General features: G+C 42.5%; 1 long non-coding RNA gene across 2 annotated transcripts; it reads left to right on the top strand.

The window, feature by feature from the left end:
- The first annotated feature begins 518 nt into the window (after window positions 1–518).
- On the top strand, window positions 519–5,122 carry LOC118178619. 2 transcript variants are annotated; one of them, XR_004756231.1, is made up of 3 exons: window positions 519–656; window positions 1,067–1,147; window positions 3,750–5,122. It is a non-coding gene; the product is annotated as an uncharacterized LOC118178619 (long non-coding RNA). The 2 variants fall into 2 exon arrangements; XR_004756234.1 differs by having other exon boundaries at window positions 520–644.
- The last annotated feature ends 1,564 nt before the right edge of the window (window positions 5,123–6,686 follow it).

Genomic DNA, 6,686 nt, shown 5'->3' with positions numbered 1-6,686 from the left:
TGCAGGGAGAGGAGGTGCTCAGGGGTGCCGCTCCATGCAGCAATGCCATAAGCCCTTCCAGGAGATCCCAGTTCTCCCTTGCCACAGTTTCCAGGTGGTGCTGGAGCTGGGACTGGGCTGCAAGACTGAGCCAAGGAGACAGCCCAGAGTCTTCAAAAACCCTTGGAGCTGTGTGTGTGTGTGTTCTTTACACTGCTTTAGAGGAAGGCCCCTCAAACAGCTGCATCGGTGGAAAGTAGGAAGGAGCATGGTGAAGTGTGTGGTGTGCAGGACCAAGCTATGCCCTAAGAGGTTTTTCAGCTCTCTGGCCAAAGAGTTCGGCTTTCACATGAAGAAGAGGGAGAGCGCTGTCTTTTCTGTGGCTGAAAACACTGTCCAGTATCAATTATTATGAGGCCCTTTGTAACAGCCTCATGCAGTAAGAATGGGGGAGTTTTAAATAGTCACAGCTGTTCTCCACATTAATTTGCTCCCTTCTTTAAAGGCTCAGCCCCATTCCCAGCATGTAGGTCATTCACACGTCTTTCTCGGTGAGCTTTTCTCCCAATTCCTTTCCAGCCAGCCTCACAGTCACATCTCCCATACTTCCCTGCATGGTCATGTTGAACAGCATCCTGCATGCTTGAGCCAGCCTTGATTTGCAGGTCTGCTGCCCAGTAATGACTGACAAACAGGCCACAGATTACTTCCATTTTATGACTTGAGTTTAGGGAAATTGAGCATCCTAATTAAGCACAGATGTAAGGTTAAAGTGTAGAACAATCTGGACTGGTTTTCATTTAAGTCCCTTTCTGATTCATTTGGTTCCATAAGAGAGTCACAATTAGAAAAAAATATTTTGTCAATGTTGAAAGACATGTGATGTAGAACTGATTGGATTAAATCTGAGTTCATGTGAATTTTGGCAAATTCAATTAGGAGAGGCCCTTGCAAGTACTCTGTGGAAAACCTCCAATGGCTTTGCAAACTGTATTTGGATTTTCCAGTCCATAACGCTGCATGTGTTGACAGCGTGCCATCCCGGCATAATGTGAGAGCATTACAAACAAGTTTCCTTGCTTTGCAGGAACTGTAAGGTCAGACATGGAGCGAGACTGCAAACCCAGCCAGCCGCCTGTGAGGCTTCCCAGACCATGCAAAACGCCAGGTAAGCATGCTTCAGGGGGCAATGTGAGGACAGATCGTGGTGGGCTGCATCGAATGGGGCTGGTTTCTGGTGCAACAGAAGTCCAAGGCTAGGTGGGAGAATTTTCTGAAGCAGGGGGTCCTTCTTGTGCCATCGTTTGTCTTGTGGCTGGTGCAGAGGGACCCTAATTTCTGGCTGCAATCTCTTTGCAACTATTGTGACCACGTACCTGGTACTAAAATGTCTCATGAAATGTGCTTCTGGGTCTGAAAGCTATGGGTCTGATCCTGCTGCTTTTTGACAGTTGTCTGGTTGCTCCTCACTTTGGTTCATAGCCCTTGTGTGGGGAAAATACTTGCAGAAGTTCCTGTGTCCAGCCAGACCTACTCTGGGGGAGAGTGGGCTGAGTTTTGTCCAAACCCAACCTTGCTCCCCCTAGCCTTTCCTCCCCATGCAGACACATTTGTATCCCTGCTAGAGGTAATGAGCCTGAAAGTTTTATTTTCTGATTTTGTTCAAGATAAAATTCATCTCCTGTCTTTCCCCACAATAGGCAGGAATGTGCATCAATTTTAATACCGGTAACATATGTCGTAGGCTTATATTATTTTTAATAACCTTTTGTTCTGTCTGTGCTGGCAAAACATGATCACCAGGGCTCCTTTGGCTTGATAACCGCTCTGAACAAACCAACAGGCAAGCAGGCACAACCTTGTTTGTGAAAAGCAGTTATTTTCCTTTCCTTAGAAATGCGATGTTTTGTTACTGATGCATAATGGTTTTGCTTTTGCCTGCTCTCTCTCTCTCTTCTTCAGTCAAGCACTGGATAGCACGGCAAACAACAGCAACAACAACAACAAAAAACATCAACAAAACAATAAAAACAGCACGTAAAAATGGACCCCTGCAATACAGTCAAAATAGAAAGCAGGGAGAAAGCTTGGTGAGAGAATCATGAATTTTGTTGGCTGTTTCCCATCTCTCCCTGTAGCGGGGGATTGTCCCATGTGTCTGACAGGGGTAAAGTCCCTTTTTGCTGTGGCTTTCTGAGAAGCCCCTAGCTGTGTCAGCTTTGCCTAAGAGCTTGAAGTGTTTTCAGAAGCTTTAGAAATACTTGCTACTTTTTGATGCAATTTACAGAGCCCCCTCTTCTTTCTTTTTATTGTGCAAAATATGGAAAGAACAAAGTCACTTTGTGAGTGCGCTGAAAACAAAGAAAGCAAAGCACACATACACACATACCAAAATGAGAACCCCCTGAAACCAGCAGCCAAGGATATCTGAGCCCTGACGTAGCAGCCATGTGGGCTAGAGCAGCTGCAGATCTGGCTTCCCCGCAATGTGTACAAGTTTCAGACAAGCCCAAATACATGGTTGAGGCTCCTGGGCAGGCTGGGAGTATTCACAGTGTTACCTCCCATCTCCTGCAGTCCTAGAAACTGGCAGTGAGGACAAACTTGTGCCTTGTCCCCACTCAGAGTCCCCCCAAATCAAAGCTGTTTCTGTTTATGTCTTTTGTCGAAATGTTACACTGGGTGATTCTGCCAGCAGCAAGAGCTGATTACATTGACCCTTTCCACTGCAGGTCTCTTCTTCCGTACGTGTACTGGTGTTGGCTTGTGACACTGCAGTTCATGAGAAAGTGTGGTAGTTCAGCATGCTGATGCATCTCAGACTCCTGCTCTTTAATGACAGTTCTCCCTCGCAGCACAATTTTCCCTCTTGGAGGAAATTCTGGGCTCCACTGAGTCAGTGGGAATTTTGCCTTTTCCTTTCATCCATCCAAAATTTCCTCCACCATCTTCAGATAGCATCATGAATTTTCTCCCCCTTTCATCATCTCTGCCTGTTCTGGAACTTGCTTCCTATGCTCCTCAAGTCCTATTGTCAAGCTGTTCCAATGCCCTTCCCCTTAAATGCCGTACAGTGGTCAAAAGTCCTTGTAGGAAAGCCTGGGGAAATTTCCTCTGGATAACCTTAAAATAATACATGCAATCTTCTGCAATCTGGTATACCACAAGGCAGAAGAGGAAATTATACTTGGGTCTTTTGTACCATTAGAATTGACATAGGGATTAATCCTTCAGACTTAGGTTGAATCTGAGCTGGCTCTTCCACCTCTCTACATTTTGGATGCATAATTATGTCTCTGTGGGGAGACCAGGGATAGATTCTGTATGACACAATTATTCTTCCCCTTGTCCAGCCATCACTAACAATAAGGCCAACTTTCTTGATACTTCTTTGGAAGTGTGCACACAAATCCCATTAGCAAATTAAATGCTACAAGGAAAATCATCTTGAAGCCTTGCTGTAGTTGTTGAGGAGCCAAGCTGTGTCATATTGCAAACTTAAAAAGAAAATGACTAAGCTAGTGATCTCTGTTTTGGAAATAAACTTTTCCTTGGAGGTGCTTTGGAGGCATGTGGGAGTGTTTGTTTGTCTGGTATATGTGAATTATTCAATTATGTCTTACTGAACTGTGGGTCGTTAAGTTATTTTGTTTTGAGGTACTTTTACAAACCCTCTGTAGACAAACCCGTTCATATTGGTATAGTCTTAAAATGTTATTGTTAAATTGGTGCACAAAATGTTACCCATTTTTTTTCTTCTTGTCTTATAGTGCAGTTGTGGGATTCTATAGAAATAGCAAATGTGAAGCCACTACTTGCCTCTCCTGTAGTTTGAGGAGCTAGATTTTGGAGCTACTTGCCCAAAATGACAGCAATGCTATATCTTCCACAAATCAGTTTCTGCATCAGACACCAGAGTTTTATGAACCTAATATTTATTAAGTCAATGGACTGTAGGACATCGCTTCTGAAGCAAGGCTGAGACACTCAGGTGTACTGACAACATCCGTTTCTCAAAACCAACTTAAGCACTTGACCTTAAAGCTTAACACCGTCTGTGGTGGGCAGGAGGAACCCCTGAAGCATAGCTCTGTTCAGCAGCATGGGGGGAACATACCTAGGTCAACAACCTTCTCTCCCTCCTTCCCTCCACCCCTGTGAGCTGTTACATAGTGTTGTCTAAATATCTTGTATCTGGCTCTGGCTTCCTTCACTGTACAGAATGTGGTTTCTGGAAAATGTGCCTTTCAAAGACACTGAGGTGGATATCCATCCAAATTGCATGGGTTTTACATGGCTATGAAGTCCACAAGCAGAATTTGTCAAGGAGGACATGATCCTAACCCTGTTTGGAAATGACAAAGGAAACAAAATAACCAGTTATTATCATAAACACACAAAACCTGTGCCACAGCTGGCATGCCAACAGACTTCAATACATTCAGTGTTGAATCCTTGTATATTGGGCTTGTTCACTTATTTATGCCCCAAATCAAGCTCCTAGCCATGCATCTCCCTGCTTGTAGCGTGACTTGGTGTAATTCTGCTATACCAATTTCAGACTTATTAAGAAAAACTCCAAACATCGTATTACTCTGTGTATTTCATATGTACATGGTAGCAGCTGATGAAATCTTCCAGGAAGGAAGGGGAAATCTGCAGCCTTGTTAACTAACATTTTTGAAATGAGAGAGAGAAAAAATCTTAGCTGGAAGCGTGAATCTGTATACTTACCACCATAACACGGATCCTTCCCAGTGCCTTTGCAGACACGCAAAGAAGCAGGGCAAAAGCTCTCCTAAAATAGCTTGGATTAACTAGTTTGGAGATTTACCAACCTTGTTAATTCCAGGGAACTGGTGAGAAATTTTCCATATAAATTGGAAATTATCTGAATGGAATGAAAATGTTGCCAAAATGTTAGCAAATTCTTCATGCCCAGCCTCTGTTTTCCTGTAGCTCTCCTTGGGCCTGACTCACCTCCTCCTGGAATCACTGGACATCCTTCTCCTGGATTTGTTGGAAGCTTCTCTGGTCGTGTACATTTTACTTTGAAATTCTGAGAAATTTATGTACAATGCTGTGAGTTGATGTAGAAGTAAACATTTATTGTACAGAGAATTAATACTGAAAAGAAATGTTATTTTATGGAAAAATCATTCTGCTGGGGTCACTATACACACAATCTAATAAAACTCTTAGGAACGCATGAGAGAAATGTGGGGTCCCTTCACTTTGGGGTGAATTTCATATGTAAGACCTCAGCTACACTGACATCATGCTATGAAGCAAGCTATTGTAAACATTTTGCATTGAAAACAAAAGGTAGAACTTCATTGAAATAATCATAAAACTATTTTCCTATACTAACTACAGCTGTGGGGCATGTTTCTATGGAAACAGTTTTCCTTATGTGCTTCTCTATAGCTAAAGGTCTCAAATGGACCTTCTGTCTACTCATTGCCTGTATAAACTGCAGATTCTGTACAATAATCTCTAACACAGATCAGCTGAATCTCCTGATATGTGTCAGAAAACATTATCAGGAGGCAAACACCAGTTATTGCAGGTTCCCATAAATTTATAGATAATCAGGTCCTTAGTGGCAAGTTGGCATCTTCAGTGTAAGGACTGTATTGAGGAGTTCTGATTAGAGGTCATTGTCCTACCCAAAGATGTAACACAGCCAGGAATTCTGTGGCTTCACCTTTGCTGTACAAAGATTTATGTTGCTTTGATTTTAATAATTTATGCTGCATACTGCATTCTAGATACCAGAAGCTGAAAACAATTTGTTCTTTGTTGACATAAGTAAAATGCTCACAAAATAGGTGATTAAGTGAACCACGCACTTTTAATATTTTTTATTGTAAACCATCCTTGTAGGAAAAGAAGGCATAAGTAAAGCTGATACTTGTTCAGTGGTACCTGACAGCATGAGCTAGTTGGTAGATAAAGTGAAACAGCTTCTATTTAAAAATACAGGATAATTTTTTAGGTATGCTCAGGTTATAAACTACTAATCCTTACAGTATAAGCTATCTCTTTATATTTTTCACATTCAGAGATACCTCAGTGTGAAGGTATATAGATGCAGTTGTTTTTATATGCATATGTACACATAGTATTCTCTGTAAGAATAATGCAAATGCAGTTGGGGTGTAGAGACTGTGATACCTACATGACTGGGTATTATTGAGTTGAGCAGAAGGAAGTAAGTACATCCACATTTATTACAACAACTAAAAGGGTTTCTTTTCAAACTGTGGGATGGATGTCATCATTGATAGAACATGGGCCATGGCCATGCATTTGGTTGCCAGAATACAAGTGTGTTGTAACTACTCCTAATCAATTTTGAAGGTGGCAGGGGGTAACTTTAGAGTCCTTTGTATTGCACGGGAGGGTAAGACCCATCTTACCCTGCTTTGGAGTTAAGCATGATGCCAGAAGAGTTGCTTGGGATTATTCTGGAGTCAGCAAAGAAGGACCTCAGAAAGGGAGCTCTCTCTCTGAGGCATGCAACATGGGAGGAGATGAGTGGGATAAATGAAACAGGACAAATTCCTTCACAGGGGAGAGAGCCTCTGTGTGCAGCATAAAAGAGGCAGCCCACACCACCAGCTTTAACTGGGCACCTGACTCTTAGATAAGTATATTTAGCTGACATGCATACAGTCATGCAGCTACTTCTCATTACCTGATTC

This window comes from Oxyura jamaicensis, chromosome 1 (genome assembly GCF_011077185.1).
Source record: "Oxyura jamaicensis isolate SHBP4307 breed ruddy duck chromosome 1, BPBGC_Ojam_1.0, whole genome shotgun sequence".
Classification (NCBI taxonomy): domain Eukaryota; kingdom Metazoa; phylum Chordata; class Aves; order Anseriformes; family Anatidae; genus Oxyura; species Oxyura jamaicensis.
Note: the sequence above shows the minus strand (reverse complement) of the source record. Positions and strands in the feature narration are given on the sequence as shown.